This window comes from Coregonus lavaretus (genome assembly GCF_964263955.1).
Source record: "Coregonus lavaretus genome assembly, chromosome: 21".
NCBI classification, from domain to species: domain Eukaryota; kingdom Metazoa; phylum Chordata; class Actinopteri; order Salmoniformes; family Salmonidae; genus Coregonus; species Coregonus lavaretus.
Window position 1 is genome coordinate 33,440,390 of NC_140008.1, and position 6,000 is coordinate 33,446,389.

Here is a 6,000-nt window from a genome sequence, read left to right on the forward strand (position 1 = left end):
TACATGAAATCCAAATAAAAATCAATTTAAATTACAGGTTGTAATGCAACAAAATAGGAAAAATGCCAAAGGGGCTGAATACTTTTGCAAGGCACTGTATATTGCATGCCCCACCATACAATGAGACATCATCCATGTCTTCATCACTGAAAAGATAATCTGTTTAGATTCATATAATTGAAAAGCTTACAAACATGGTTGTCAAACTATTTGATAATTTCCTGATTTTTGTATTTATAAAAACTTTAAATGTTTGAACTTTAAATGTCAATGATCTAAAGAAATACGTAAATTCTTATTTTTTCCATATTCACATATGCTGTAGCTTAGACCCTATTTTACATCATCTGAGGTTTTTCTTTTTTGTGCCCGTCATCGGTTGAGACACAACATGCTCTTGAATACAGGGTCGGTGTCTTGTTTTGACTGATAAATGTACTACAATGGGAATCAAATGGACATTTCAACTATCAAATTTTACCACAAAGATGGCTGGAGGTCCACACATCAGAGAATGTTGACTTGAATGGGAATATCTGTTATTTTAAACTATACTGTCAGTCCTCCATAAGAAACCTATTGACATCATAGAAATATAGATAATGGAATAGACATGACCATCTCATTTGACATTCGACGGTGGGTGGACTGGTGGCCATCTTTGTGGTGGCATTATATCTTAAACCTTTAATGGTTGAGTGTTTAGCCATGTCCTTTTGATCAGTTTTGCCGTGTAATCACAGCCAGTTTTTAAGCCTTTGTTTATGCCTCTAGAAATGCAAGTGATATAAAACCCTGGATATACTATATGCTGTAATATACAATACCTAGCAGCCAACCTGTTTGCAACAATCCCATTTAATTACAGTAAAATACCAATATTACAGTAGCATTTACTTTCTTACAGTATAGTAGGCAAATGTTACAGTATTGTTGCTTTGATATTACAGCAACTTACAGGAGGCTGGTGGCAAGTTACTGTTAATATTACAATAATGTACAAAAACCTTGAATATCCTTAACTAGAACAACATTCTCAGTAACGGTTACAATATGTTTTACTTAGTTTAATGCTGTCACGCCCTGGCTCTGGGGACACTGTTATGTTGAGCCAGGGTGTGTAGATCTATGTTCCGTATTTCTGTGTTGGCCTGAGTGACTCCCAATCAGAGGCAACGAGTGTCAGCTGTTTGCTGGTTGTCTCTGATTGGGAGCCATATTTAATCTGTCGGTTTTTCCTTTGGTTTTGTGGGTTCTTGTTTCTAGTTGGTTTAGTTTCACCGTGAACTGTCACGTTACCGTCTTTGTTTGTTTTGATCGTGTTTTCACTCAATAAAGAGTATGTTTGCCTGCAACGCTGCGCCTTGGTCTACTCACTCCTACGACGATCGTGACAGAAGAACCCACCAAAGCTGGACCAAGCAGCGTGAAGAGGAGAGAGGAAGGACCTGGGATCAGTGGAGTAGGAGTTTCGACTGGGCCCCGCTAAGTGAAGAGAAGAGAGGCTGGTCTATGGAGCAATGGATTAAGAGTCTCGACTGGGCCAAGCCAAGTGAAGAGCAGAGAGGTTGGACTTGGAAGCAGTGGGGTGAGAGTCTGGCGAGAACTAGGGAGGCCTGGTCCACGGGGAGGAGAGAACCCCAGAATTTTTTTAGGGGGGGGCTCACGACGTGGACGACGGGGCAGCAGGAGGCCGCGATGGAGCGGTCCAGCGGGTGTGCAGAGGAGGCCGCCAGGTTAAGGGGGCCACTGGTCACAGAGGAGAGGGAAAGTGTGGAGGCACGGCGAGAGGTACTGGGGTGTGTTACCAGTCCGGTCCGGCCCGTTCCTGATCCCTGCGTAGGGCCAGTGGTGTGTGTCCCCAGTACGGTCCGGCCTGTTCCTGTTCCTCGCATCGAGCCTGTGGTGCGTGTCGTCAGCCCGGCCCGGCCTGTTCCTGCTTCCCGCACCGAGCCTATGGTGCGCGTCGCCAGCCCGGCCCGGCCTGTTCCTGCTCCCTGCACCAAACCTGTGGTGCGCGTCGCCAGCCCGGTCCGGCCTGTTCCTGCTCCCCGCACCAAGTCTGTGGTGCGTTTCGTCAGCCCTGTCTGGCCCGTTCCTGCTCTCCGCACCAAGTCTGTGGTGCGCGTCGCCAGCCCGGCCCGGCCTGTTCCTGCTCCCCGCACCAAACCTGTGGTGCGCGTCGCCAGCCCGGTCCGGCCTGTTCCTGCTCTCCGCACCAAGTCTGTGGTGCGTTTCGTCAGTCCTGTCCGGCCCGTTCCTGCTCTCCGCACCAAGTCTGTGGTGCGCGTCGCCAGCCCGGCCCGGCCTGTTCCTGCTCCCCGCACCAAACCTGTGGTGCGCGTCGCCAGCCCGGTCCGGCCTGTTCCTGCTCCCCGCACCAAGTCTGTGGTGCGTTTCGTCAGCCCTGTCCGGCTCGTTCCTGCTCTCCGCACCAAGTCTGTGGTGCGCGTCGCCAGCCCAGTCCGGCCCATTCCTGCTCCACGCACCAAGCCAGGGGTGCGTATCGTCAGCCCGGTCCGGCCAGTTGCTACTCCACACACCAAGCCAGGGGTGCGCATCGTCAGCCCGGTCCGGTCCGTTCCTGTTCCACGCACCAAGCCAGGGATGCGTGTCGTCAGTCCGGCTCCGGCCAGCGGGGCTAGACAGGACCAGGGGTACTTTGGGGGGTTGGAGAGGAAGTGGGGATCGGGCCCAGAGCCGGATCCGCCGCCAAGGCGGAGTGCCCACCCGGTCCCTCCCCTGTGGTATTTAGTTGGCTCGGTCGGAGTCCGCGCCTTTATGGGGGGGTACTGTCACGCCCTGGCTCTGTGGACACTGTTATGTTGAGCCAGGGTGTGTAGATCTATGTTCCGTATTTCTGTGTTGGCCTGAGTGACTCCCAATCAGAGGCAACGAGTGTCAGCTGTTTGCTGGTTGTCTCTGATTGGGAGCCATATTTAATCTGTCGGTTTTTCCTTTGGTTTTGTGGGTTCTTGTTTCTAGTTGGTTTAGTTTCACCGTGAACTGTCACGTTACCGTCTTTGTTTGTTTTGATCGTGTTTTCACTCAATAAAGAGTATGTTTGCCTGCAACGCTGCGCCTTGGTCTACTCACTCCTACGACGATCGTGACAAATGCACTGACTAGACAGGAGCATCTGCTAAATGACCAAAATGTAAATGTAAAAAAATTTACACTTGCAAAGCACACTGCTGGGTATTATTCTAATGAGCTCCGCCCTCAAACTATTTCCATTTTGATCAAATGTGGCCTTGTTTGGAGGCGGAGCTCATTAGAATAATACCTAGAAATGTGCTTTGTGAGTGTTCATTTTTACATTTACATGTTGGTCATTTAGCAGACACTCTTATCCAGAGGGACTTACAGTCAATGCATTAAATGAAGGTAGATAAACAAGAACATATCACAGTCATAGCAAGTAAAAATATTATGTTACCGTTACCGAGAATGTTGTTGCAGTTAAGCGGGCTACTTGCAAGTTTAGTTTTGTATTAGAAAATAAGAAATACATGTATTTTAATTAAACTGTTACAAAATTCATGAATTGTAGTTCAGGCTAGTGAACTACAAATTATATAATAGGTATTGAAACTATTGAAGTACCTATATCAAGTATATGTAACCAAAATACTGCCGAGCGTTGGTACTAGATGCCTGCACTGTAAATCTAACTGTTTACTAACCACTGTGCTTCCAGTAATGCACTGTAAATTCTAGAAATACAGCATGTTGCTGTAGTCATGTGTTCCAGTAATATGCTGTAAATTTGTGTTTTGGTAAAGGTCCTGTAAATCTACAGTAATTTACTGGCTTTGTGCTGCCAGTCATTTACAGTAACCTACTGGTTTCTGTGCTGCCAGTAATTTACTGTAAAAATTACAATAAATGTTTTACAGTGCAGGACACGGTGAAAAAATATTTAGGTTGTGTTGTTACCAGGTGTATGTTCTGTAAGTTATGTTATTGTGTTGTTGCAACCTGTTTTCTCTTTACCAGGTGTATAAATTCCTCTATGCGTGTCGTCTGCTGGATGTTGGGCTGGCATCACAGGCCTATCACTACTGGGATGTCTTTACTCAGACTGCAGGAGCCCTGCATGGTGCTGCTGGAAGAGCTTATTAAGGTATAGCACTTCACCATGGCACTCTGACATACGCTGACCTACAGTATACATTCATACACACCTATCTATGCACATCCAAACATACTCTAAACACAGTCTGCAGGGAGAGGTTATGAAGGTAGCATACTGTACTGTACATGTTATAAACACATTTTATGCCAAAGTGCATTCCTAGTATCCAATCACTTTAGGGCCTGTATTCATAAACCATCTCAGAATAAACCACCTTTTAGATCATAGGGCAGGGGTCGGCAAGAGGCGGCCGCGGGCCAAGCCAGGAATTTATTTTGGCCCCATAAGCCCCCCATATTTATAATGAATATAAAATAATGTAAAATGTCACAAAAGTAATTTCCCACAAAGGAAGTTAACCCACATGAATAATGCAGAAGTTACATTAGAACTTAAATTCATGAGGAGAGAGAGTGCAGGAGACAGTCAACTAATAACGGAAGTGGCGGACAGCTTTGTAGTGCTGAAACGTAAAGTGGTGGCCACGGCATAATTAAACCGAGGTGGACAGCGCATGGCACTGAAAGTAATTTGAGTAATTAATTTAAAAACATTTCTTAATTTGAATTCAACTTCACTAACAACAAGAGGGCTTTGTTGGAGCCTATTTCTTCCTATTCAATAAAATAAGAGGTCGGCCTACCTGTTTGACAGACGCAATTATGGTATCCATAGATTTGTCCTTAGCCAAATCCTCCAATACTGTCATGTCACCATGCACTCCTTAAATACCTCTGTGTCTGTGAAGGGCTTGGTGTGTTTGATTAAAACCAGAGCTCGAATTGTGAGGGTACTTGAGGGTATGCCATACCCTTTGTTAAAGAAAATGTCAAAAAGGAAACCCCTTGTTAGCTTTATATTTAGATAATAAATAAATAAAATGCGCTCGATAACAATGCTTAACTCTGTGATGCCTTATGCTAGAAACAAGCTTTAAAATGCCCACGACTCCGATGTATATGGTGATATCTTTAGTTAGTCTTATTTTGAGGCTGAGCTCTGGCCTTCTATATTCGAGGAGACAAGGAGACAAACAATTGACTTTGCTATTCTGTCGCTATAAATTGAGCTATTCACTGTAAAAAGATAAGATGTTTATACCCAGCTAGCTTTTAGGAATGCACCTGTGACCTTCTGTTGTTGGGTTAAGCAACGGACGAGTAGCCAGCAGCTGAAGCTTACACTTTTCTGCATCGGTCAGGCCTCTGTCTGAGTGGAAAGGTAATACTTTTTTAAGTAGGTTACCATGTTTAGATTCGTAAGAACATCTAATATTTAATTATTTGTCCTCTCCCCCCAGCTGGCAGAGCGGCTGAATCAGTGTGAGGGAATGGGACAACTCTGTGACACAGCTGACAACAGGCCTGGACAGGACCCTGACTGGCTACAGCAGCTGCGATACAGATAGCAGGGCATACAGGTGACCACACCACAATGCATCATCATTGTACCCGTCATGTCTCTCTGTCACATGTTCACATGTTCCTCTGTTTCTGTTGGAGATGATGATTACAGTATAATTTATTGGGTACAAACAACCTTGTATAGAGTAGTGATTTGTTGTTGTTGATTGAGGAATGGTCGTAAATGGGACTCACTGTCGTTGGATGTTGAGACTCACTAAAGCCTGGATATTAGGATGGATAAGGATATTAGCCTACAGTATAATCCACTGGTACTGGTAGGTTTTCAGGTGAGTGAATCTATGTCAGTAGGCACTTATGTCAAGGTTGCTGAGGTGGTAAGTATTTACTATAGTCCAGCTGGCAAGACTAGTGTCTGGTTTTAACTTGCCTCTACCAGCACAATGTTTGACCTTACATAGCCACTGATAGCATTGTTGTTACGACATTATGATCCCT

The 6,000-nt window shown here is 45.4% G+C and overlaps 1 pseudogene across 1 annotated transcript in view; it reads left to right on the top strand.

The window, feature by feature from the left end:
- Window positions 1-5,546, top strand: part of LOC311149142 (protein transport protein Sec16B-like) — a 31,400-nt pseudogene extending 25,854 nt beyond the window's left edge. Inside the window, exons 14-15 of the transcript in view lie at window positions 4,000-4,126; window positions 5,439-5,546. The product of the transcript in view is annotated as a protein transport protein Sec16B-like (transcript). The remainder of the gene's footprint in view (window positions 1-3,999; window positions 4,127-5,438) is intronic.
- The last annotated feature ends 454 nt before the right edge of the window (window positions 5,547-6,000 follow it).